Raw genomic sequence first — 27,089 nt, 5'->3', positions numbered from 1 at the left:
TCCCTTTAACTGAGACCTCAGGTGAGGGGCCAGGTCCCTGAACTCAGTAGCTCTTAGAATCTGTGAGCAGGGTGGAGGCTCTGGGTCTCAGGAAGGAGCAAGGACACAGATTCAGGGCTGCACTAGGCTGTGCAGGACCCACACACCCACCAGGAGTTAGGCTGGGTCTGGGAAAGGTGAAGCCAGGTGGCCTCAGCTATGGGGCAAGCACCTGGGGCTGGGAGCCAAAGTTGTTTGCTTGCTGACCTGCCCTGTAAGTGTTGAAGCTAAAAATGAAACGTGATGCCAAAGAGGGTTGGCTCACGGGGTGCCAGCTCCCAGGCCAGTCCTGCATTGAGCAGATCCCTTGTGTCCTGGGGGCTGGAGAAGAGTGGTCTTGGGCACTCACCTCTGAAGAGAGGCTGCTGTCCTTCCTGGGTGAGTTCGAGCTGCCAGGGCCCTGTCTTCTTCCAGAGAGACCCAGTGCCTTGATATCTCTTTAATTCTCAGACTTCTCCTCCCAAGTGTAGACTTGCAGCTCTGACTGTGGCCCCAATGGGCTGGGAGTGAATTGTCCAACCCTCATCACAGGTGCGCACACTGGGTTTTGTTCTCTGTTTCCCTCGAATCCTATCGCTCTATCTCTCCTAGGGAATCTGGCCTGGATTTCAGGAAGAGGGTGGCTAGAGGACTTCTGGTGAATTGAATACAAAGGATGAGGAAGAGAAGCTGGGGATGAGGAATGACTGCTGCTCTTCTGGCTCAAGTAATAGCCGGATGGATGGTACTTCTGTTCACCGAGATGGGCAGGGGTCAGGGAGGAGAGTAAGAAGGAGGTTTGAGGAAGGGGAGAGCTAAGCTTGGTGGACGCGTTCACTTTGAGATGCCAGACATCCAAGTGTGCAGGGAGGCATTTTGCAATTGGAAATGTGAGCCTGGCATTCAGAGGACAGGCCTGAGCTGGAAGCACACGTTTGGGATATGCATGTGTCAGGGCAGGGATGCTCTTTAGGGGGATGGGGCTGGATGGGGTCACCTGCAGAGATGGAGAAGAGAGAAAAGAATAGGGCACCGGGATATGCCAGCGGTCAGAGGGCAGGGAGAGATGAGGCTGCAAGAGTTCGAGAAGGAAAAGCCAGAGGACTAGGAGGAGACCCAGCAGAGAAAGAAGTCCTGGAAGCCAAGGGCAGAGGGAGTTCAAGAAGGAGGGAGTGGCCAGCTGTGCTGAGCGCTGCGTAGAAGCCCAGGACGCGGAGGCCAGGCAAGTGTCCATGGGACGTGGCCACATGGGCGTCCCTGGTGACCTTGACGGGAGCTGTTTCGGGACATGGAGTCCTGAGGGCGTGGGTTGAAATAAGACGTGGAGGCGGCGCGTGTAAACCTGTCCCAAGAGGCTGACTGTGGCGAGGAGCAGAAAACACGAGGGAGCGAGGGGAGGGACTTGGGTGAGCGTGAGGCTGAGCAGGCGGGTGCTTGCGCAGAGAGAGCCTCGGCGTGCGTGTGCTGCTGGGAGTGATTTACGGCGGCGGCGGGGACAGGTGATGGTGCCAGGAGAGGAGGGGCAGAGGCCTGGAGGAGGTGCGAGGGGTGGAGCCGAGCGCTGGTGAGGAGGGGGCGTTTCTCCCGCAGTAACAGGAGGAAAGGCCGATCCCTGTGCAGCAAGCAGAGCTGGTGGTTTGGGGTGGGAAGTGGGGAGGGTTCCCTCAGCCCCGATCCAGACCTCTTCTGTTTCTGGAACACCTCCATTCACCAGCGAGAGATTTATGAACGGCTGTTTTGAAAACAAAAGCAGGAAATGTCTGTTTCTAGGAAATCACTTAGATTCTTAGAAAAGTTATTTCTTTGTCAAGATTATCCTCCAAATACATATATCAGATGTTACACTCTAGTTAGTTTGACCCTCTGTACTGGCCTAGCCTCTTTCTCCTGGTGCTCAAAGGACTTCCCAGGGAACACTGGCTTCAGGCAGAGAAAGCTGATTATGTCACTATGGAACCAAGTCACTGACAGTTTAAAAAAAAAAAAGAAGAAGACAACATGAAATGCAAAATGGAAAAGAAAAGACATTGATTACGGGGCAGACTGAGTGTCTGAGTGTGCTGGGGCCAGAGTCCCCAGAGCCCTGAGGATGATCAGGGAAGACCTAAATGCATCCTATTAAAATTTAAAGGAGAATCCATTTCTCCAGCAGGCACTGTCTCTGGTTCCTGCAAGGGGCTCAGTCTGAGCGGGAAGGAGTGTGGGGAGTGGAGTCCCCACGCCAGCACACTGTGGCCCTGACAGCTGCAGCGAGGACCAGGCATCCCCTGGGCCTGGACAGCGTCTGCCTGAGTCCCTGGCCTCCTTGTTTGGAGAATCAGGCTGAGTGCCCAGGAGGAAGCTGGCTTCTCCCCTTCTCTCCTGGGAGTGGAGGGAGGCGGGAAGCAGACTCTTGGCAAACAGTGGCACGCATGCTCTTTCTTTCTTTGAGTTTTACATTGATCAGAGTGGCATGTGCACAAAGTTTAAAGAGGCAAATATTTTCATACATTTTGTTATGGAAAATAACATTACCTTTTCTCCCCCATATTTTCTGGCTCGCCCAGCCCCACCCCCACCCTTGGAAGCAGTAACTTTCATCTCTTTTAGCTGACGATCTCGGTTTACCTCTGTATCTCTAAATAATAGACCTGGGTTGCTACTCCGGCCTTTCCACAGCCATAGGTATTAGCTAGAGAACCCAGATCCTTTCCCCGTTCTACATGTGCCCTAGTCCCACATTCTCTCATTAGAATGGTCCCATATATAATTCACTGCCAAGCCATATAATGAGCTATGCTTTCCTATACAACTTATCTATTTTCTCTGTGGATAAAAAATTGTGTGTGTGCGTGTGTTTACTTAGTGTTCTACATATTTATTGCTAATTCAACCCCAAATTTCTCACCTCACCAAATCTCCCCTGAAAATACTCAGATGCATGGGTTCTTGCCCACGCAGCCCCTCCCTGAGGCATCCAGCCGGCTCCAGACTGCAGGGGTTGCTCCCTCTGCCTGGGGCACAGCTCCCACCCCAGAGGGCTCCCTTCACCCTCGATCTGGAGATTCTCTGGCCTCCTATGTTGGATCTCCTCTTTCTAGACACTTCTGTCTTCCTTTTCCTCGGTGTACTTCCTCGTTTTCACAGAGCCCACCCATCAGCATGGTCTTGAGAAAGAGCCCATGAGCGGCTGGGCTGGGCGATGCTTCCCCCGACTGAGAATGTTGGGCATGTCTTCATTCTGTTTCTCAGTAGAATTTCAGGTTGGAAACCACTTTCCTTCAGTTTTGAAGGCTTTGCTCCCTTGTCCTCATGTTTCCGAGTTGCTCTCAAGAGTTCCAGCTCCGTTCTGATTCCCGTTCCCCTCTCTGCGGCTGTGGGAGGGGCTGCTCTGCATCCTGGGCGCTGTGACATTTCCCAGGCGTGCATCCCGGCGCGGGGCGGTTTAATCCCCCAGCGACTCTTTCAGTCTAGTGGCTCAGGGACTTCTGCTTTAAGGAAGCTTCTTGACTTGCTTACTTGATGATTTCCTCTCCTCTTTTTTCTCATTCCTCTCTGGACCTCCTGTTCCTCAGGCACCGGATCTCCTGGCTTGTTTCTCCGATTTTCACACCTCTCTGCCGGAATTCCCATCTGCGTATTTTTGCCCGGCTTTCTGGGAACTTCTCTCCATTTTGTCTTCCAGCTACTCTTTTTTTTTCATCTGCGCTATCACATTTTTCATTTTCAAGAGGGCTTTTTTCGCCCTGAATGTTTCTTTTAATAGTATCCTACTCTTATTGGATCCATTCCAGTATCTTCCCTCTTCTCTTGGAGGCTATTAAGGTTAGTTGTTTTTGTTTTCTTTTCCACATGGTTTCTGTTTCTCTCAGGTTCCCTTCATCCTTGTGTTCGCTCAGTGTCTTTTCTCACGTGTCTGATAACCTCTGGTCTCTTCGCTTAAGAGGCTCGGAGATGCTGGGCACCTGCATGAGAGAGTGAGGTTTCCCCAAAACTCATCTGGGCTGTTCCACTGGGGAGGCTGCCATCACAGTGTCTTAAGTCTTTCTTCTTCGGCAAAGACTCCAGTCTCCCACCTGAAGGAGGCAGAGTTCACGTCCCATCGCCTGGGAGCCACGGAGAGGAAAAAAGTGGGAGGGGGAGGCGTCTTCACCTGCAGTGATGCAGTCACTTCACTCCTTCATTTCTTTGTGGTTCTCCTGCCCTCACCTTGCCTGACATCCCTGTCCAAGGTCTTTCGTCTCACACTTTGCAGAGAATAAACCTCCAGGCTGTCTCACGAGTGGTCTCCTGGCTGCTGGAGTTGAGGAAGGGGTGAAGTCTGACTGCTTCTAACGAGACTTTCAGTTCGGCAGCCCTATCTTAGTCCCCTCCCATCCCCACCTCCAGAGTCCTCGAATTGGTTCTCATATTCCCTGCTGTCAACTTTGAATTCTGTTGTCTTGAGTCTACAAAATCTTTTTCACTCTTCCATCTCTTTCCAGCTTCTTAAAGTTTATTGTCAGTCTTCTCTCCTACTCTTCTCTTCTTTGTGGGATTTTTTTAATGCCAGAAAAAAAAAAGAGAGAGAGAGAGAGTGAGTGAAAGAGAGAGAGAGAGAAGGGAAGGGATGAGTAAAGAAAGAATGTTCCTCCCAGCATCTTTAATAACCTACTACTAGTAGGGTTGTTTTGACATATGTTTTAGGCATGGAACTCATTCTTCCAAAGAACTCTTTGGGGAAGGTCACCCTCTCAACTTCCCCCATAGATCCCTGGGGGCCCTCTGGCACCTTCCTGAACTTCTAGGACTCAGAGGAGCACACGAGAAACTGCTAGTGTTCTAGAGAGTCTGGAAAGCCTATGGGCGTTGGACTGAGACAGAATCAGATTCCAGGCCTGCCTCCAGCAATCACTGGCCAGCCCCCAAAGGTAGGGACAGCGGTGTTTATAGGCTCCTGGTGAGAACTGGATGGTAAGATGCTATGGGCCGTTTTCCCAGGCCTGGCATACAGGAAGTGCTCCGCAAAGTGGCCACTTCCTTCCTTGCTTCCTTCCTCCTTCTCTGTCCTTTCCTCCCTCCCAACTTTCTTTCTTCCTGCTCACTTCCCTCCGCCAGCATGGTTGTCATCTTCCCCAGGCTAAGGTGGTCTTTTTCCCCAGTAGTGAGTTGCTGAAGGTTGCAAGCCAGTCTGTGTCTCTCTCATCCGTGTATGGACAGCACCTCAGGAGGGTGAGAGTTGGAGGTTGATCTGTGGATAACAAAACTGAAAACAAAAAAGGAATATTGGCACATGGGTTGGGCAGATGGAGTGTCTGACCCTGGGGTTGAGCAGGGGTCCACCACATTTTATTAGCTGCAAATCACAAGAAGCATTCACCTTTTCCATCTTTGGGCATTGTTGGAAGTGAGGCCTCCTCAAGGAGGGAGGTAAGTGGTGTGAGCCCTGGAGCTGGAGACTTTGGACAAATCATGTTTCCTCTCTGGATCTCAGTCTCCCTTTTGTAATTGGAGGATTTGGGAACAGGCTTGGGTCTTGGAGTCCAGGGCTGGGGGCTGAGCCCTGACTCTGTGTTGCTAGCTCTGAGGCCTCGGGCAGGCCTTTGCTGTTTGTGAACCTGGGTTTCTCATCCGTAGCGTGAATGATCGCCATGTGGCTTGGGCAAAACACCTGTGGCTCTCATGATGTGATGTGTGGGATCTTTCCAGTTCTGGTCAGGTGACAAGCTGTTTCAGCTCTGCGCTCAAGACTAGGGGAAGCTGTCGCTGAAAGGTAGTCTGCAGGGAAAGGTCTAGGTGAGGGGGCTGCAAGCTGTTGTAAACCCTTGTCTGTCTTGCAGAAAAGCCACTTTTCCTAAAGGTCAGAGAATCTAAGCCAAGCTCATGTGCAGGGTACCCCTCCCTGGGCAGGAGCCTTTGGCAGTGGGCCTCAGCCCGAGATAAGACATCTGTAGGGAAGAATTTCCTCTCAGAGCCCAGAGCTGGGTGTTGGGCAGTGGACACACACAGGTAAGGAGAGGAGGGGGGCCAAAGACATACCAGGACCTGCTAGAAAAATGAGGAGAAAGTTGCTCTCTCTGCATGGTTTGGAGTCTCTTGGAGGAGGGGTCCCAGCTGTGGTCTGTCCCGCCAAACATCAGCTGCTCCTTGCTGCCCACGGGGTGAAGGCCCAGCCCCAAGAGACACACATACCCTCCAACGGCCACATCCTGCCACCTGCACCCGCCCGCCCGGGTGCCTCAGTCATGCTCTTCGGTGCCTCTCTGGAGGCGGAGGGACATCTTGGGGCTGTTGTTAAATAGAATCGGATGCATGACACAGCTGCCCAGGGCCCAGCACTGCCAGTCAGAGGAGATAAGTGGCATCCTTCTCTGCTGCCCTCTGAACCGAGCCTGTATCTCAGTTGAGCAGCAAAACTTGGTGACAGGAGCACGGCTTTGGCATCAGCCTAACTTGGGTTCAAATCCTGGCTCTGCCACTGATTAGAAAGTCATTTAACCTCTCTATGGCTCGGGCTTCTTATCTGAAAAATGAGAATAATAAATAGACCTTATTTATCAAAGTTGTTGAGAATGAAAGGAAACGATGTTTGTGATTAATGTACACACAGTGTTTGCCCTGTTATTCCGCCACGAATGATCCGTGTTTCCTTATATGATTTCCTCTTCTAGTAAGGGGTCAGTTAGTATCTCCCAATTCTGCAGCACATTGTGGCAGAGGGTAGACACTGAAGCCAAACCGCCCACGTGGGGATCCTGGCTCTATCAGGGTGACAGGCTGATCTTAAGTGAGTTATGTAACTGCTCTGTGCCTCAGTTTCCTCATCTGTAGGGTGGAGATGACAGCAATAATTACATCTCAAAGAGTTTGTATGGGGCTTAACTATGATGCTACAGGTAAAGAAGCCATAGGGCTTGGTGCATAATAAGCACTCAGTAAAAGTCCGCCGTTGTTATTATAAATGGTCCCTAGAAATCATTTGATCCAAATTCCCCACTTTGCCGATGAGGAAGCAGTGGCCCCGGGAGGCGTTAACACAGCATGGGAAGGACAGAAACCAGCCTCTGACCTTCCCTCAGAATATGCCAACAGGAAGAAGGGAGGAAGGGCTGTGTGGTGAGTGTGTATGAGGGCACAGGACATGTGCCATCTTGCTGTGGCTGTGGTGATGGCTGGGAGGTGGCACTGTGGGGAATCAGGCTGGGATTCTGAGGCACCTTTAGCTCCCATGAAAAGAGATGTTGAACACCAGAAGATCCCTTTGGTTCAAACAATTACAGATGGCTTGGTTGGAGGGCCACCACCCAAGTAGATTAAGGAAGGCTTCTCCACCGAGGGTGGACCATGCATGGGGAGTTAGAGCCTGGTCAGGCAGGGAGGCCTGGCATCGCCTTGGGTGAAATAAGCACACCCTGGAGAGGAGAGTATAGCTCAGTGGGAGGGTGCGTGCTTAGCATACATGAGGTCCTGTGTTCAATCCCCAGTATCTCCATTAAAAAATATGTAAATAAATAAAACTAATTACCTCCCCTGACCAAGAAAAAAAAATAAGGGGAAGAAAGAAATACACCTGGAGAATTCAGGGGTGATGGTTTACGGGACTGGCAATTTGATCTTAAGCAGTTCAGGGAAGAAGAATTTTTTTTCACTATACTTTCAACTTTCCTGTATGTTTGCGATTGTTTCAAAATAAAAATTTAAAATAAGAAAGAGAGAGGATCAGTTGGCTCAGAATAAGGGAGACCAGGGAAGCCAGGAATTGAGGAAAGAGTTTAGATGGGCAGAGACTGTCTGGGGCCACCAGGCAGATTTCTGGACAAGTGAAGTCGGGCAAGGCCGAGAGAGGGAGGGAGGGAGCTAAAGGCATCAGGCCAAAGAAGGAGCAGGGCCCAAACTCAGAGCAGAATTTTGAATCTGTGCTGTGGACGGGTGTCATCTGTCACCATGGGTGGTTTGCAGACCAAAGGAGGACAGCCCAGCTGGCGGGAGAGCTGGGGAGGTGTGTCCCGGGACACAGCAGCCAGCAGACAACAGATTGGGCTGGAGGGGGCGGGCGTGCCGGGCAGGCAGGCTCCCAGGAACATGGTGGCAGCAGACGGGACAGACCCAGGAGCCAAAATGAGCCTAAGGCAGCCAGGGAGAAGCCAGGCTGTGACCGAGGCCTTATGACCCACTGGCGAGTGCGGCTGGCAGGCCGGGGCCAGAAGGCGGCCAGCCAGGGGTGGGCTGGGCTTCCGGGGGCTGGAGCCAGGAGCAGGCAAGGTGCCTCCCCAGAGACGGAGGCAAGGAATGGTGGCAGCCGGCAGGGGCCCAGAGGGCCAGGGAGGCTTGTCCGCGGGTTGTACTCTTCAACCAGAGGCAGGACTTTTTTTTAATGGAGGTACTGGGGATTGAACCCAGGACCCCAACACTCTACCACTGAGCACTGAGCTATACCCTATACCTTCCTCCTGGAGGCAGGACTTTTAAAGGCTAGAGAGGAAACTGTGTTCACCCAGGGCAGGGTCCCAGGCTGATTCAGAAGGAAGGGGAGCCATCCCCCAGCGAGGAGGGGGAGACCAGTTCCCTTAGGCGTCCAAAGTGTCAGCAGATCTAGCAGCGGGGTTGCCTCAGATCCGCCTCTTGGAAGTTTCTGGGACTGCTTAGCTTGGGCGTTCGGGCCCAGACTGTCAGCTGTGATTTTCCTGAGGTTTGTAGCCTCCCAGTGGCTGCACTCTGTAGACTCTGGTTTCACTGTGTGGGTAAACCCTTCCCACGAGGAGGGCAGCTGGGGACTTGTGTGTTCCTCCTCCTCCGTGGTCAGGGATGACGAGGAAAAAGCCCGTGGGGCAGAGTGGAGGTGGTGGCTTGAATGGGTCTGGACCAGAGGAACAGAATGTCCCTGAGCAGTGACCCAGGGGCTGCACTGGGGCTGAAGGAGGCAGTCATGCAAGGACTTGCACCAAGTAAAGGGGCGTCCCCCACTCCAGACTCCAGCAGGGTGCCCGTGGGTTCTGGTTGCTGCAAGAAAGGGCAGGGCAGTGACCCATGAATGTCCCCACACTGGCCAGGCTCTCTCTTCCCCCTTCCAGGGGCCCAAGTGCCTTTAGTCTGCCAGCCCTTCACTGAAGCGGGGGAAAGGCTGCTGTGAACACAGTGAGGCTTTGCCCGGGGTCCAGCAGGACAGAGCATCCATCGTGCTTGGTCAGATCCTCACCAAAGAGTCTTCACATGTCTCATCCCCTCCCTGGACTCCTAGGAACTTGGCTCCCACCCACCTAGGCCTGCTTCATGCAGGTGCTTTAGGTGTGCAGCTACCTGGTCGAGAGCCTCCTGCGGGTGGTGATGCAAACCATTGGGGTGATTTCAGGCAGCACCTGGACAAATGCTCCTTATTTCATTTGCCACGTCTTATTTGAATATGTGTTAGGAACTTGTAACCAGCACAGGAAATCTGAGATTTCTTGACTGAGCCCTTGGAGTGAGGTTTCGGTGAGGCCAGAACCTTGGGTTTCTGCTCAGGCAGGCTTGTCTCTGAGCTCAGATGCTTGGAGGGCCCGAGTTGTGGGTCCCTGGTAGGGTTCTGAAACACAGCTCCCAGGAGCATCACCACAGGCCTTCATGCAGTTCCTGGGAAGATCACTGGGTCAGGAGTGGCAATAATCAGGAGGGAGGCTGGCACACTGGTCTGAGTTGTTTTCTATGGTCTCAGGGAAGATCACTGCATCTGGAGTCCAAGAGATCTGGCAGCAGCCCTGGCTCCGCCCTGATGGGCTGTGCGATTTGGGTCAAGCTGCTAGCTCATCTGTGCACACCTCTCCTCATCTGGAGGGTGACGGGAATAGTGTAGCCTCCCAGGGTGGAGGTGAGGAGCAAAAGAGGAGATGGCCTCAAACATGCAGCCCCCAGCAGCTTGGAACCGGCCTGTATTAGAGGTAGAGTCTAGCGTGTCTGGAAGGCAGCTGAGAGGGCAGGACAGAGGCAGGAATGGGTGGGGGTCAGGAGCGCAGCCGCTGAAGGCGGCCCACCTGGGTTGAGCCCTCACTGCATCACTGCTGGGTGTGTGACCTGAGCCAGGTTGCTCGGCCCCTCTTGTGCCTCCTTTTCTCATCTGCAAAGTGGGAAGAATACTGGTGACACTGCCAAGTGCCGTTCTGAGGACTGAACACTCAAAAACGACAGCTTGGTGAGTCCCACAGCTCCGCTTCTGACACCTCCTGGCCAGCTTTGCATGTGCGGCCACTGGCCAGGTGGGCTGGGCAGCGCTCAGAAAGCACCTCTGAGGATGCGCAGTGAGCTCAGTCTGAGGACGAGGCACAGTTAACAAGGGGCAGGGGAGGGAAGACTGTTCCAGATGGATGAACTGGCCCAAGGCTGGAGCAATGGGATGCTGGTGAGGCTGGAGGGGGAGGGAAGTGGCGAGTGAGTTGGGGGCAACCAGAGAGGGCGAGAGAGATGCGTAGGCTGGGGAGGGGCCTGTGATGGAATCCCAAGTGTCAGTACGGGGTGGGGGAGGACCTCTGTCCTTTTTCCATCAAACGGAAGAGGCCATATCATTCATCTCATTTTTTTCAACAGGAAGTGGGAATGCACAAATGAAAATAACTAAGTTTTAAACACTCTATGCATCTGGGGCAGTTTTTAAATCCTCAGAGCCTGGTATTCCTATAACTCCACCAGACAGTTGGCCCTAAAGCCTGGCTCCGAAAGAGCCCTTATTGACTCCCCAGTTCTTTCCAAAATACCTCATGGTTGATTAGGTCCTAGACCCCCTCCCTAGGCTCCTCTCTGCCCAAGCCCAACTGTTCTCTCCATCCATCCCTTGCTTCTTCACCTCTGTTCCTTTGCTTTTGCTGTTCCCTCCACCTGAAGGAACCTCTTCTCTTCTTCAGCTCCTAATCCCCACCGCTGACTGTCCTTAGAGCCCATTCCATGGAGCCTCCCTGCCCTTCCCCCACCCTGCCACTGCCTGCCAGACATCGCCTCTCCTTCCAAACCCCCAAGACCTATTATCTCACCTTATCTTGACGTTTACTATTTTCTGTTTGGTTCAGACAAATGGATGTTTCCCCCGATGGCCAGCCTTAGAGCTGGCCTGGCCCTGGCCACAGGCAGGGGAAACCCGTTTAATAACATCCATGTATAGTTTACAACATGGAAACTTAAAAATGTGGACAGTGGGCCGATCAGAATGATCTTTGGCATGGTATGGTGCCACTTACTAGCTGTGTGGCTGAGGGCAAGCCTCTGGGCTCAGTTTCTCCATCTCTGGAACAGGGACAACTGTCTCGACCTCACAGGCTGTTGTGAAGTCAGGAGGCTGGAGGCCACATTCGGCATCTGCCCCCACTCTCAGCCAACACCGAGTAGATCTGCTGGAAGCGTTAGCAGGGTCTGTTCTCGTTCAGCTGCATCAAGCTGATTCTGCATCTCATCTGGACATAATTCTAGCCACAAGGTTGCCTTCTTGCCGACGGTCGCTCTCAAGGGCACTTGACATGCTGTAAATAGCCGTTGTAGGTGACACTCCATCCAGGCAGGGCCAGCACGGCTGGAGAGCTGCCCTCGGGCTTTCTGGAGACACTGTGTGCTGATTCAGTTCATGACCAGGCACCGGGCCTGGTGCAGGGAGGTGCGTGAGGAGTGAGCCGTCCTCTGTGAAGAGGTCATGCTCTGTCCTATGGGCCCCAGCCCTGCTTTGGGGACAGGAGTCTCTGGCTGATGGAGTCTTGACTCTGCTGTCAGTGCCTGTGTGGGTTTGACGGGGGACCTCAGGCAACTTCCTTACCTCTGCTGACCACTGGTTGAGATGCAGCACGTGATCCCCTGGACTGAGCCCTGTCCCAGCCATCTAACGGTCTCCTCCCCTACTGGGCCCCCTACATCCCCCCTCGTCCAGTGACCTCCCGACCCCGCTCTGTAGTAACAGCAGCTGCTGTATATTGAAGGCCTGCTGTGCCCCAGGTGCAGAACTCAGCACAAACCACTGCACAAATATAATTCCTAATCTTCATCAGCCCCTGCTAAACAGTATTTATACATATACACACACACAGACCCCTGTTCTCCACACGAGGGGGCCGAGGCAAAGGAACTTGACTACCATCACTCAGGTAGTGAGGAACAGAGCTGGATTCAAACCCAGACCTATGTGGCTCCAAATCCTGTGTTCTTTCCTTCACAGCCCACTGCCACCCACCGGGGTCCCTTACTTTCTGCATCCTCTGACTCTCAGCCACCTGCATGGCAAACCCCAGCTGAAACCATTCCTGCCCCTCTCTGTGCCCAGGGCCAGGCCCTGAGTGGACCCCCCCTGAATACTTGTAGATAAAGATGGTGATGATAATGGTGTTTCCCCAGGGCCCAAGGTGAAGAACGGCATTTATAGGGGAAAGTCATCCTCTCCCCTCTCCCACTCTCGTTCCACGTGCTGGAGAACATTCCCCTTTGATGCATAAGAAGCAGCATCTTCTCCAGCCACGGGAGCCAGAAGGGCGTATAATCCAGAGAGGAGCCTTGCGGGGTTGGCGCCTTTCTCTGCTGCTCACTAGCTGTGTGACCTCAGATGAGTTACTTTACCTCTATGAGCCTCCATTTCCTCATCTGAAAAAGAGGCATGCCATTACCCATCTCACTGATTTCTAGTAAGGGATAAATGAGGTCCTGTAGTTAGGAAGATGTCGGGTAAGTGCGGAAGGATCACAGACGTTTGGTTTGTATTAGCGTTGCCGCTGTGTCTGTCCAGAGCAGAAAAGGGCTGAACAGTTGAGTCCTGTAGCCACAGGCAGAGGCATCATCAGCCACTCTGTCAGGCTGGAGACCTGCCTCATAAAGGTGACATGGAGCTCTGACCAAGGAGGGAGTCACTTCATACTCACACAGACAATAAAGAAGAATCTTTGGAGGCTATGTCAGAAGCTGTAATCTTCTGAGACTTGCAGCCCCAGAATGAGCACTGGAATTAACAGAAGCCGGGGAACTGGCTCCCGGAGGTGAAGTTTGTGAGGTGCTTGAGGGGACTAGAGCGTGGCAAAGGCCACACGGGAGATGGACCGCTGTGAGAGGTGTAGTTCCCAGGCCATGAAAAACATCTTCAAGGAGGTTCAGAACTTCTACTTCTTCACTTACATTTGAGGGTTACCAAAGGGGCCAAGTCCATGGCAGCCACCACCTCATTTTCGTACTCTGGGTTTGATTTCTCACACCCGGTGTCTGTTCAGGGCCAGGTCCATTGTGCTGGGAACAGACAAAGTGATCTCTGCTAACTGGTCAGCACGTCTTTTAATCTCTGCAAGATTTCATAGAGATGGCATTTCTGAAGGAAATAGCCCAGCCAGTAGCGACAGCTTCCCAATCTGATTTCAACATATGAGCTCTAGAACTTTCCACCGCCGCATCTCTCACCCTGCCTCCCTCTACGAGAAGCCTCCACCCCTCCTGTCGGGCTCACTGTCTAAAGCATTCAGAGCCTTTAACTGAAAGGAAGATGAGACCTGATCCGCAAGCAGGAGCTCAGGGCGTCCAAGGGCCGCTCCTGCTTGTGACTGTGCCGTGACCCTCAACCCCACGTTCTGCTGGTGAGGACACGAATTTGGCTGCAGCTCTGGTCAGACATTAAAGGCGATGAGTTGGTGAAAGGCTGCCTATAAACATAAAGCTTGTATGGTCCAGCCTACCAGCCCTCCAGGGGAGTCTTGCTTCCTGTTTTTCAAGTGCAAATAACCAAATCCCTTTATTCTTAAGCTTGGAATTTCTTCTAAAGCTGTTCCTAATTTTGCTCCTCTGTCATCTCGATATGAATCTGACAGTTTGGTTGACTTCGCTGAAGCTTTTATTGCCCCTGCATTTTCTTTATCTGGGCCTTGATCTTTCATCCCTCCATCATACTGATTTCCATTTCAAAAGTCATTTCTCGTGGACCCCTGGAGTAGAAGAGTGGTGCTTGTGGATCACGTGTAGCAGGAGGAAAGGATGCTGCTTTCAGCCGTGCATTCAATCGATATCAAAGTTTGGATGCTGGGTTGCTTCATGTTCCAAGTCAGCAATTCCATCTCCATCACTGGAATTTGTCCCTCCTCCTCATCCCCTCCTTTGTGGTCTCAGAGGGCTTCCAAGGGCTTCCGCATCCTCGTCAGCATGTTCTGGGTTCCTTTGCAAACCCAGCCATGGCTGGAGAGGAGGAAGAGGTGGTGAAGCTTCCATCCCATTGCTCCCTCTATTGGCTGGTCCCTATATGCCAGGGATAGACTGTTCCACCAACATTGTGGCACCAAACCACGGCTTCCTTTTTGATTTGGGTGAGGGGGAACATCTCCAGGCTTCCCAATGTATCAAAAACTGGGGCATTTGATTTTCCTTACATTGTTGAAGAATAAGTCTTACCGTGATGAGTGCTCTCAAGGCAAAGTGCCAGAGAGCGAATATTGATTGAGCCCTGCTACGTGCTAGGCACTGTTCTAAGCACATAACCTAGATTAACACAGTTAACCTCACAATAACTCTGTGAGGATATACCATTCTTTTTCAGTAATTTTTAAATTGAAGCATACCAATACATACAAAAACCAATCCTAGTCATAAGAAAACAGTCTGTGAGCTATTACAAAATGAACACAGCCCTATAATTATGTCCAGTTACCCCAGGTCAACAAATAGGACATTAGCCCCATTTTATAGAGGAAGAAACTGAGGCACAGAGAAGTTAAATAACCTGCCCAAGGTCACACAGCTAATAAGGGGCAGAGCCTGCTTTCAGCCTTGGGAAGTCTGGCTCCTATTCTCTTTGTTGCTGCACCACACTGCTCCTAGGAAAAGTATAACTGGGGATGTGACCCATCTCAAGGCCAGGAAAAGCTTTGGAGGATCTGGAACTGAACCTGACACCTGGGGAAGGATAGGCCTTAATCGAAGAAGAGGGAAGGAAGGAGAACCTTCCAAGCAGGGAGATCTTCTGAGAAGGCCTTACATCCAGCAACTCTGGGGGTGTTCAGGAGAGAGGAGATGTGGATAAACACCTGTCAGGGACAGTGAGGTACAGGCACCCCATTCACCTGAGGGACAGCCATTGAGCTCATGAAAAGATTCTTCCTCCCATGAGAGGCTCACTACAGGCATCCCTAACTAGCATGTCACACTGAAAACCTGCTTGAAGGTGGGAAAAATCCCACTTCCAGAGAATGGCTTAGAGGAATAGGGCTTTTGTGGGAGGGATAGCTCAGCCTTGGAATAGTAGCCAGAAGGTATAATAAAACCACACCACAGCACAGCCACGGCAAGCTGCTCTGGGTAGCGCCCTGCTGCGGGGCTGGTGTCTGCTCAGGGCCACACAGCTGGTGGGAATGAGGCAGGATTTAAACCCGGCAGTCTGAGCCCCGCCCACCCCTCCACCCCACGCCTAACCGCCGCATTCTGCAGCATCCCAAACAGAGCAGGTGGGTCCCAACTTCACCACGAAGTAGCCGTGTGACCTCAGACAGGTCTTTTCGCCCTCGGAGCCATGACCACATCCTTCCTCCCTGTTTTCTCACCCTCTCACCTGCAGGCTGTCTGTGGCTGGAGCATCAGGGTGGGTGCTGTGTCCATTCAGATTCCAACCAGACCCACTGCACTTCAGGTCCAGCCTCTCTCCCAGCATAGGAATCTATTTTGCCCCAAACCTGAGACATCATTTAGTCTGCGCTTGCCAACTGTCCTTGGCGAGGAGCTCACTGCCACTCAAGCTTGCTTTGCTCCAAGTCTGTAGCCCTGGGGTTGGAAAATTCTTTTTTTTAAAATGAGCCCAGATCTTCTTCCCTGTCCTGGTTCTGCCTGTGGACTAAGCTGCCTCCCAGGAGGCTGGCACTGGTGGTGCCTGTGATCTGAGGTATCTTTGGACACATTTTCCATGGCCTGGTTTCTCCTCTACCCCCAGCTTGTGGGGAGCAGATAGGCTCAGAGCAAGGGCCGAGAAGGTGCCTGCTGTCGTGGAAGAATTAGAATGGCCTGTCTTTCCTTCACCTGAAGATTTGAATCCGTTCAGTCTGGGGCAGGTTGAAGCAGCTGGTGATTACGGCCAGCCCCATCATGAGAAAGTTCAGACGTACCTCCTCCCAGTAGCTACCCCAGTGCCTTCAGATGTTCGGGAAATCTTGCCACAGTCTTGATCTCACAGCTGTTCCCCAGCCCAGAGATGATACTTTGCATTCACGGTGGGATTTTGCTACCCCTTCACAACCTTCTCTCATCTTATTTGCATCTCAATGCACATATTACCTCTGGGCTGCAGGAAACACTGAGGTTTCCCAGATCATGGTGGCCTCATCATCATAGCCACTGGCCCACAGGCATCAATCAGGCACCTAGTGTCTACAGGTATTTCATCAGCTGCCACGACAGATGGCCTTGGTCAGCGTCCCTCAAGCTGCTGTCGCATGCAGCCCCAGAGGGGTGTTTCCAGAGCACAGCTGTAACTGAACACCTTCCCCATCCCCTACTGCCTGCAAGACACAGACCAGGCTTTTAAGTCGGTATCAGAGGCTTTTCTAAGCCAGCCTCCATCCCTGCTACTTGCCATATAGAATCATGCCAAGGCTTCCACAATATAATTCCTCTAATACACACCTCCTATGGAGTAAGCACTCCACAATGATAGCTGTTTCTTTTTCCATGATAAACACCTCTGATCCCGGCTGACTTTCTTTTTAGTACTTTTTAGTAAAGAATAGAACCTGCATTCAATCTCCAAGATCTGGTCACTCCCCCATTCTGGGACTGTTTCCTGGCTGGGGAGCAAGGAAGTGATGCTGGGAGAACTAGCTGACTGTGGTCCTGCCTCAGGCTGAGCTGGCTCCAGCCCTAGCAAGGGGCCTCTGGGTGCTCTGGGCCATTCCATCTTAAGAAGGACAACCTGGAGGGGTTAGCTGGGAAAGTCTGAGGAGGAATCTGGAATCCATCCAGAGAGAAACTGTTTGAGGATATGGTCCTTCCACTCCGGCGTGGAAGAGCGGAGTCTTGGGTAAAGCGGCATCCTTTGGAGAATGTCATGTGCAGGAGGGGTTGCGCTAAACAGAGCTCAGACCATGGAAGGCCAGCAAGAAGTTTAGCTTAATGAGGGAGAGCTGCCCAGAGGTGGAAGTTGCTGCCTGGGAAGCCGTGAGACCCCAAGTACCAGAGGTGGGCTGCGCCTGCAAATGACCACATCAGAGGATGCACGAGGCCCCTCCCACCCAGGAAGTCAGAGGTTTTAAGGACCTTCTGAACATGGATGTGCTTTAACAGTAATTTTCAAATTGTTTTTATAACTCATAAAACTTCTTTGCCAAGTTCAGTTTATATAGATGCTTCTTCGGAAAAACGGCACCATGTAGTGGCGGAGGTGGGGGCCCAGAACCCCGCTGCTCAGCCTCCCCTTCCGTGAGTCCTGAGCACAGTGTGAAAGTCCTTGTTCTAGACTCTGCAGGTCAGGGCCTGCTGAAGGCTGGGGCATCTCCACGTAATGTGCACATTTAAGAAGTCCACTCCTCCTTGGCAGTTTCACTTCTCTGAACATGAGAGGCCCAGCTTCTGGCATCCTGCCTCCCTGCCTAATCTTGCCGGCTGGTCGGAAACAGGGCCTTGGCTGCCTCGTCTGGAACTGAGCTGACTTCAGCCCAGGCTGGGCGCCTGCTTGGTGGTTCGTAGGCTTCTGCACTTGGTCATTCACTGCACAGCATCTCTATGTACCATACCAATTTCTTTAGAATAAAAGGCACCTCCTCTTCTTTGACCTGTGCTGGCCGTCAGGCCCCTGATGCTGTGTGCTGATGTCCCCCTAGAATGAAAAATCACAGCAGTAAAAGCGAGGAAATGGCCCAGATGGCACAAATGCAAGCTTGCAGAATGGACGAGGTCTTGCCTTGTGGTGGTAGTCCTTCCGGAAGGTGTAAGAGAAGGCTCCTTTGGTACAGGAAAATGAGGCACAAGAGGACGGACGCGTCCCAGGTCTTGACTGAGGCCCTGGGACGCGCACCACCAGGGGAGGGTCCTTGGCTTCGCTCAGGAAAGAATTCAAAAGCGAGCCATAGTTGAGTAAAAGTAGATTTATTCAGAGAGATGCACGCTCCACAGAGTGCAGGCTGTCTCAGATCGCAAGAGAAAGACCATGAGGTGCAGGCTTGGGTGCTTAGTTTAAAGTAAAAGTAGATACAGTCCCCATCGGCAGAGTGCAGGTCATCTCCAAAGGCAAGGGAGCCGGCGGCAGTGAGGGGCCGTGCTGCTGGGGTTTGCTGGCTCGGTTGTTTCACATGCTGACAAGTCAGGGGATTATTCTAACTGCTTTGGGGAAAGGGCTGGGATTCTCAAGATCTGGGCCGCCGCCCACTGACCTTTCATGGTCAGCCCCAGAACTGGCACGGGGCCCGTGGGAGGGCCATTTACCATGCTCATATATTGCAGTGAGCATATAACGAAGCTCAAGGTCTACTGGGAGTTGAATCTCCCCCCATCTTGGTGCTAATGCTGTGTCAGTCTTTTCATGGCTGTGCTCTGCCCCCTTCCCTCCTGTCTCACCTTGACCTGCTCTCCCCTCCTGCCTCTGTCCGGCAGCCCTGACTTCTTGACTCTGTGTTTTCTTTCCTCCTTGCCTCTGCCCTGGCTTGGACTCCACACAATTACAACACCTCTCCCAGCCTCCAGGACTCCCGGCCCACACCAGCCTCCATCCTGCACCAGACAGGGGCTCACAAAACAGGAGTCTCACTGGTCAGACCTGACTCAACTCATGAAGCGCTAGATGAAAAGCATTTCTTCTGCAAAAATCACCTAAGACCTACCCTGCAGGTCCTCCTCCGATCACCCACAGCACTTCGTGTGTTGTCTGTGTTACCCATTCTACCTCTTTGTTTTAGGATCTTTTAAGTACCTGTTACTCACACTTGAGACCAAGGTCATAGTCTTATGTAGCTTTGCATTCTGGGCCAGGCCGAGCACTAGGCTCAGACCAGGCCTTAGTAAATATTGCTGAGTAACTACACGGAATACTGCTTAAAATAGACCCCGCAGTGGTGGGATCTGTCCCTGTGCTCATATTGCATATGTGCCCTGGGATTCCTGGCACAGCAGGCCTGTCCCTGGACAGCACATTAAATGCCCCCCTACCCTGGGTGTGGTGACATGATATAATTTCTGCAGAACCTGGACAAAATGAGAGAGAAGCTGGGATGTGCCCAGAACCTGATGTGAACTTCCCCCAGGACCCACAGCTCAGCCTCCCCAGTACATTTGTCACCAAGGGGTGTGTTCCCTACCTCTTGGCAACTGAGTATTTTTAGCAGATACACCACTCAGGAGGCTGTGCCACCTGGCACTGGCTCCTTTTCCCCTAGACCTTCCTTTTTGAGCTTTACCCAGAGAGCAGCACGGCACTGTGGACAAGCTAGAGGGCTTACTGAGGCCAGACCTCCTGGGGGACAGTGACCACTGGGAACTGAACCTGAGCCTTGCTTCATGGGACAAAGGCTGCCCGCAAAAGTGGGCCTCCGAGCAACAGTGTGTGCATTTCTAATCACAGCTCCCTCCCACTTTGCACAATTAGACCCAAGCTGTGTGCCCCTGGGAGAAAACATATTTGGCAACAAGATCATAATAAAATCAGAAATTTGACAAGACTTTAAAATACCCAGATTTGGAGGAGAGGTGAGCATTTTATGATAAAATATTAATAATATATGGAAAAGTCAACAACATTCAGGCAGAACAGCCTCCTAGGAGCCCAGATTAGGAAGGTAACCTGGGGTCATTGAGTTTATCCCCTTATTTAAGAGACAAATGAAGCCTGGTGGAGAGGAAAGTCATGGGTTTGAAGATCAGACAGATGTCTACTAGCCGCATGACCTTGGGGAAATTACTTTCAGCCAGAAGTTTAGCTCTGGGCTAGATATGCCTCTCTTTCCATTTTATTTGCCTTTAACTGTGTTTTATAAAAAAGGAGATTTTAAGACTTAGAATTTTACAGCAATTAAGCACCTGGACTTTGTTAACAGGTGACTTGGGTTCAAATTCTGGCTCTGTTAACTTACTGGCTGTGTGACCTCGGGCAGGTTACTTAACTTCTCTGTGACTCCATTTTCTTCTGTGTGAATGGGGATGATCAGAGTCCCTGTGTCATAGGGCTGCTGCCTTGCAGTTTAAATGAGGTAACACACACAAAGCATTTAAAATAGTGGTTGGCACCCAGTAAGAGCTATATAAAGTTATGCTAATATTATTACTTTTGTTTTGTTTTTTTTAATCTGGATTTATGGTTTTCTTGAAAACCAGGAAGATCTGACAGCCTTATGCAACACTTGGCTGGAAAGGTGTAGTCACTGTCCCTTTAGAGAGGGACTGTGCCCTGCCTTCCAGCTCACTTCAGTCCCTACCACCCCTGACTCCTTACGCTACCTCTGCCTGGCTCAGTTGTGTGGCCAGCCAACCCCATTTAGTGCCCTGAGCCTCCATTTGGTCAGGAATGAATATGTCTATTTATGTTTATTGTAATAAATATGGCATATTTAGTGGATAAATATACCCATTTTATAGTATTGCTACAGGAATTAACAGGCTAATCTACTGGAAGCCCCCTGCAACACTGAGCTGGACATGTTGTTGGCATGCAGTAACCACTCCTTCCCTCCTGCTCCACGGCCTCCCAGCCTGTCCATCTGTCCTCTGGGCAAACAGCACTAGTGACGGGGAGCTCACTACCTCACAGAGCAGCTTCACTGCTGAGTCTTCATCACACGGACAGCCCAAGAACAGCAACTCCCCCATCACCTTACAGAAATGCCATTTAATTCCCACTACATCCCCTCTTCTGGAAGCTGTGCTCTGAGTTCCCAAGTGCTTTTTGGAAGCCTCAGGTTTCAGAAATGCCTGCAGAGTGTAGAGCCACAATCTAAAGGGTCATGTGCTGCTCAGCATCTCCAGCTGCAGGATTGGAGAAGAAGTTGCTCCAGGCAGGAAGCCAGACTGTGTGGTGCATAAGAGCACTGAGGTCAGATCTGGGGTCCAGTCCCTGCTTTGCCGCTTTTTAGCTGCCTTGTGACTTTGGGCAAGATGCACAACCTCTCTGTTTCTGTTTCCTTCTCTGTTAGTTAAAGATAATAAGATCCTCCTGATTAAAGGATTGTGTGAGATTCTTTTTCTTTTCTTTTGAGTCCATGAGTCTTAGAGCTGCAGCGTAAGAATGAAAACAGATCTAGAAGATTCTGGCAGCTCCACACCCCTCCTGGCAGCCTCACTCACCTCTGGACCCAAGGCAGCAGAACAGAAAGCCACTTACGGGTGGGGCTCTGGGACCTCTGGTGCCATGGTCACAATCAGGAGACCTAAGCTCCAGCACTGCTCCTCAGTGCTGCTCCTTGGGCCCCAGGCAGTCAAGCTCAAGGTCCCTCTAACTAAGACATTCTGGAATCCACAGAAATAGCCCTTTTTCTTTAAGAACAAAACTAAACATTTTCCAGACTGGCTGACACCCCTCCCTGGCTTGTTGGGGCAGCAGAAGACAGGCAGGAGGTGGAGCTCAGAGAGTGGTGAGTCAGCTGTACCCAGGCCTGTGAACGATGAACTGTCTTGCAGGCTTGGAACAGGCAGGGAGTCAGGCGGGCACTTCCTCCCCAGTGAAGAGCAGCCTCCAGTGGAGGGTGGGGGTGGGGAGCCAGCAGACCTGGGAGGCTGGACCAGGCCCCTGAGGGCCCCATCATGCTTCTCTGGCTTCCTTTCCTGGCTCCTTGCAGGGCATTTTTCTGCGGCTGTCAACACCTGTGATCCCACCTAGAGCTGGCGGCCTTTCAGGAAGAGCTAGGGGGAGAGCAATGCCATTCTCGTTTGTCTGCCTTGTTACAGGCCCCAGGAATCGCAGAGAATTCCTTGGTCAGCATCACCTAAAAGCATCTGTGCAGCATCTGTGAGAGGACAGGGTGCTAAGTGGACAGATCACTGATGGGGTGATCTCGGCCATGTCACTTGAACTCTTTGGGTCTTGGCTACCTTTTCTATAAAATGGGGGCAATGGTGAGGGGTTGATGGGAGGACTGAATGATGTCAGGCATGTGGCAGTGGCTGGTGTATCTAAGGGCAAGGAAGATTGACTATTTCCAAGGGAGGGGAAGAGACTTACCCGAGGTCACCCAGCAAGTTCACACAGGAGCCAGAACTTAGACCCAGGCCTTGTGCTGACCTTCACCCTACGAGCAGAGCAGTTCCTGCCAGAAAGTGGGGAGTGTCCAGCCAGCCAGTCCATCATGGTTAGGAGGGACTGACCATGTGCCATGTCCGTGGAGAGCCGAGAGTATCCTGTTGAACTTGCGCTCAGAAACTTGTGGAATGGGAGCGTCTCAGCCAAGAGGCTTTAGAAGAAGTGAGGAAAGAAGGCCTTGGCTTGGATTTCCTGCGGGCAGCCAATGAGTACTGAGCACTTGCTGGGTATCAGGCACCATGCTAGGCCATGGGGATGCACTAGTGAATGAGGTGGATGTGGCCCCCCACCATGGGATGGATTGGGACCACACAGCCAAAGGCCACTACAGTACACAGAGCCCGACAGGTGCAGTGAAGGAGTGGGTGGGACCCCAGGCCCAGAGGTGAGGGAGAGGGCTCTGAAGGAAGGGGCCTTTTGGCAAAGCCCTAAAGGAGAGAGGAGCTGTTCAGACAGTAGCAGGCAATGGAGGGCCAGGCGGAAGGAAGACCAGAGAAAAGGGACTCAGGGGCACTGGATGATGTTGGGTGTGGTTGGCAAGAAAGTGCAGCGGGGGGGGGGGGATGGGCAAGAACTGGTAGGAGAAGAGCTGGGGAGGTAGCTGGGCCGGGTGGTGCCCTGGGCCTTCTGCACCAGCCTTTATCCTGACAGCAGCCGAGGAGCATTGAATGGGGCCCCTAGGCTGGGAGGTTGCAGGACTGGAATTATCTGGGGAGAGCTCCCTCCTGCTGTTTCGTGAAGAAAGGATGCCGGGGGGAGGTGGGGGGGACAAGGAGGTGGACATTCCTGGAGCCTGTGTGGGCTGTAGCATTGACAGGTGGTGGTGATGGATTGACTACGAAGAGTGAGAAGGGGGAAGGGTATAGCTCAGTGGTAAAGTGCGCACTTAGCATACACAAAGTCCTGGGATCAATCCCCAGTACCTCCATTAAAATAAATAAACCTAATTACCTTCCCCTAACCCCAAAAAATAAGCAAAAATAAATAAGAAAGAGTGAAGGACACTGAGGCACCAAGGATGCTGGCCTGGCCAATGATGGGGTGTTTGTGCCATTTACTGACAAGGGGGACCCAGGAGGCAGTGGTACGGGTGAGAGGACATGGAATTGTGGTGTTGGACGTGGAGGGTGACGTGCCTGAAGACCACCAGGGAGATGCCGAGGGGGCGGTTGGATGTACAGCAGAGAGGTCAGAGCTGGAGAGAGAGACAGGGAAGCCAACATCCAGGTGGAAAGTCAGGCATGTGCAGGGGGAGCTCCCCTGGAGGAAGGTGTGAGGGAAGAATGCAGGTGGCCCCTGGGGAGCACCTGCCAGGGAGGGGGTGGGCAAAGAAGGAGCTTGCTGCCCAGGAGACCCTGTAGGCAGGGAATGGGGTCATCAAGCCAGCAGGTACCTCTGGAGGCCAGGCGGCAGGGCCCACAGGATAAAGCCTCTGTCACTTGGATTTAGCAACCTGCGACCTTGGCAGGAACAGTCAGCAGGGGAGCTGGTGAGGAGGTGTGACTGCAAACATGACAGCCCTTTCCAGACTTGGGCTGAGAAGAGAAGCAGCTGGAGTGGTAGCCGGAGCCGGCTGAGGTCCAGGGAGACTTCGGAGCTGGGTGGTTGGTGCCGAGATAACTGAGCTTGCGTCGATGGTGGTGGGAAATGTGTCAGAAGGGAGGCTGGAAGCTACCAGGGAAGGGCTAGGACCTTCCGGGGTGGGGCCTTGCATTGGCGGGAGGGGCTGATCCCGAGCTGGGCAGGAAGAGGGAAGAGGGCCCAGCCCACGCTGGACAGCTGCCCCACACCTGTCCCTGGACCTGGCCCTTTGGGAACCACCAAGCTGTATAAACCCCAGTACTGGCCTCCAGGGAGCAGAGAAGTCACAGGCTCCAGGCCAGCCAACCAGGACTGCCCTCTTCAAGTCCCGGGACCCCCAGAGGCTACCCTCCTCCAGATCTCTGTGAGCTGGGTACTGCTGGCGCCCGTCCTCTCTCCTGTCTCCCTAACAGGAGACCTCTGCTAGGGGATGGGTTTTGGTGCCATCTTTCTACCCACCCTCACATTTGGGTGTCTCCCAGTCCCTCTCCCCATCCTCTTCCTGTTTTCACGCTCTCTTGAGGGGCCGCCTCCCTCCTCACAAATCAACATGTCCTGGCCTGAGTCCCACGAATGCCCAGCTGTGTACTAGACGCTTCTTCATGTCTCCCTCACAAGTATCTCACACTCAGCAGTTAAAGACTAGAGTCCTGTACCATTTCTCTATAAGCCCGTGGATGGTGCCATTGAGCTGGCCAAGTTGAACACTTGCCATCTTTGTTACTCCTTCAAGGTGGCCCCTACATTGTCCAGACAGCCGCCAAAGCTGTGGAGTCTACACCCAGAAGGCCTCGATTCCCTGTGCTAGAACGCGTGCATGTATCAGACTCTGAGTCCCTCCTCTTCCAGACCACTCCCTGTGGTGCCAGGGAAGTGTCCTCTCTTGAGGCTTTCTTTAAGACAACTTTGACTAGCCTAAACATCTTAGCATGGCATTCAAGGCTGACGGTGACCCAGCCTTCCTGCTCACCAAACGCTCCAGGTCTCTTAACACACATGCCTTTGCTCCTGGAGTCCCTACCTGGAGTCCTCCCTTCCTGCCTCTGTACCTCAGCATCCTCTCCGGCCCCTCCCAGCCCAGGAGTTGTGCACCTTCCACAGAGCATGACGAAGTGGTGCCTCCCCACCCAACACCCGAGCCAGGGCACCGCCCTTGAAGGCTCAAGCAGAGTCCTTCCTCTGTGTGTGTGTGCATCTCCATTTGGATAACCTCGTGTGGTTTAAGCTCGCTACAGAGGGAGAATGAAGGGGCTGAGCGCAGCCCAGGTAGGTGAACTCCATGCCTGCATCTGAGCTGGCTTGAGCACAGAGGGAAGCCCAGATGTGGTAGAAGTCAGGGCAGCGTGGGCTTGTGTTCCGGGAGGCCCTCACAGTGCCCACCGGAGCAGGGGGTGAAGGAAGGGGGCCGGGAAGGTACCGTCACGGTTGGAAGTGGGAGGAGAGGGGTCGTGTCTCCGTCGAGCAAGGCCGAGTGGAGGTCGGTGTCCAGTGCCAAAGGGAGACCAAGCCCTTCTCGTTTCTTTCTCTCCAGCTAGGAGAAGGGTGCCCAGCTCAGCCTGGGTCCTGGGGAACAGAGGGAACCAGGAAGTCAAATCCAGGGTGTGGTAGCTGGTTGGGGTCCCGGAGGCCTGCTGCGTGCGTGAGGGTGAACCTCCAGCACTACCGGGAGACAGACGCCCTGTGTTTGCCCACAGGGCGCTCTTCCCGAGAGCAAAGTGAGTCACTTCTCCCCACCACCCTCCTGGGCCTTCTGTTCTCCCCCTTAAAAGTGACATCCTGCTTTGCCCTAGACCCAGGGAAAGTTTGGCCCCCAGCCTGAGGACTGGGCGCCTGAAACTGGCCTCCCATAAAAGGAGGAAAGGGCAGTTTTAGACAACTTGAGCGATGTCGGTTGGCCCAAGCCAAGGCGACAAAACCAGGATCCACTTGTACTCTCAGCCAGTGGTCCCTGTGTGAGTGCGTGTGAGTGCGTGTGTGTGTGAGTACATGTGTGAGAGAGTGAGGAATATAGGGGTGTGTCAGTGTGGGTGTTGGTGGTGTGTGAGTACCTGGGAGTGTATGCATTTGAGTATGAGAGTGGGGAGGTGGTGAATGTGTGTGAGTGCAGGTGAGTGTGTGTGAGCGTGGACGGGTACGTGTTTGTGTTGGTGATCACTCCTGATGGCTCCCTCCCTTTGTGTCCCCTCTTGCAAGCCCATCCTTGTGACATCCTCTCAGCTGGAAGCTGATGGCCCCAGAGGACCAGGATTGAGCACCAGCTGTTGTCACTTCCTCACCTCCCCCAGGCCCCTCCCTGCCTCTCTGCACAGCCCCCCTCCCCCAAGTTTGGGTGACGTACCTTCTGGGCAGGGGGTGATGTGCAGGGTGAATGTGGGGCCCGGGCAGGCCTCTTGCTGGGTGTTGGAGGCACACTGGCAGACCAAGAGGCCACACCTCTCCCCAGGCCCACAGGCCCCCATGAGTCAGAAAGCTTTTCTCCTGGAATAATGCCAGGATCCCCTCCCTCGGCCCCATCGCAGCCGTCTCTCCGTCAAAACATCTAGAGCACTAGACCAACATGGCGTTTTGATGAGGATGGAGTGAGCCTTGTGAGACTGGTGCGTTTCCGTCTAAGTGGACGTAAGAGCACCCTGATCCAGGGCTGAGAGCAGCAGTGGCCCTGAGGCCCAGCAGGTGTGCCGGCTGCCCCCAGAGGCTCCTGACAGCTATTAGCACTTCCCACTGTGACCTTAGGTGATCCCTGGAGGCCGAGTGAGAGGCCAGATGGCTGGAATCTGGGTCCCCCAGAGCTTCCAGCTCTGCTGGAGATGGGGTTTGGGAGCAAGCGCCGGGCCCCCAGTTTCCAGGCTCAGGGCAGGGAAATGTTGGTGGTCCCCGCCTCCCACATGTGTCTGGGCAGCCTCCTAGCAGACTGGTTTAGTGCCTGTCGCCCCTCATGGGAGGTGGACAGGCTCTGGGGCAGGCAGGTTCAGATCAACTTCTGTCCCTTTCTGGCTGTGGAAGCCTCAGGCTTTTAAGGGCTCTTTCTCATGACTGTGATTTAATTTGGGCCAAGGGCCCAGCCCAGGGTGAGCACTTGGTCTGTGGTGGCTGCCAGAACTGTGGTTGTTACCTGTTCTACTCTCTTGGTTACGTGGTGGCCCAGAGTGGCTGTTCTTTGGGAGCATAAGCTGGTGCCAAGGCTGGATCTGGAAGAGAGGCCCTCTGCGCATCTGTGGCTTCCCTCTCAGCAGGGAGCACCAGGGTCTGCTGCCTTCGAGGGAGAGGAGGGGGTGGCCCCACCTGTCTGAGGGCAGGGCAGGTGCAGGGTCCATGGTGCATCCCCCCGCCCCACCCGTGGTTCTCTCTGCTCCGCGTCCTC

General features: G+C 53.1%; 1 protein-coding gene across 5 annotated transcripts in view; it reads left to right on the top strand.

Moving 5' to 3' along the window:
- HIVEP3 (HIVEP zinc finger 3) overlaps positions 1 to 27,089 on the top strand; it is a 369,906-nt gene that overhangs the window by 325,245 nt on the left and 17,572 nt on the right. The gene's annotated exons all lie outside the window — the stretch shown is intronic.

This window comes from Camelus ferus, chromosome 13 (assembly GCF_009834535.1).
Source record: "Camelus ferus isolate YT-003-E chromosome 13, BCGSAC_Cfer_1.0, whole genome shotgun sequence".
Lineage (NCBI taxonomy): Eukaryota > Metazoa > Chordata > Mammalia > Artiodactyla > Camelidae > Camelus > Camelus ferus.
This window is presented reverse-complemented; position numbering and strand designations above follow the sequence as displayed.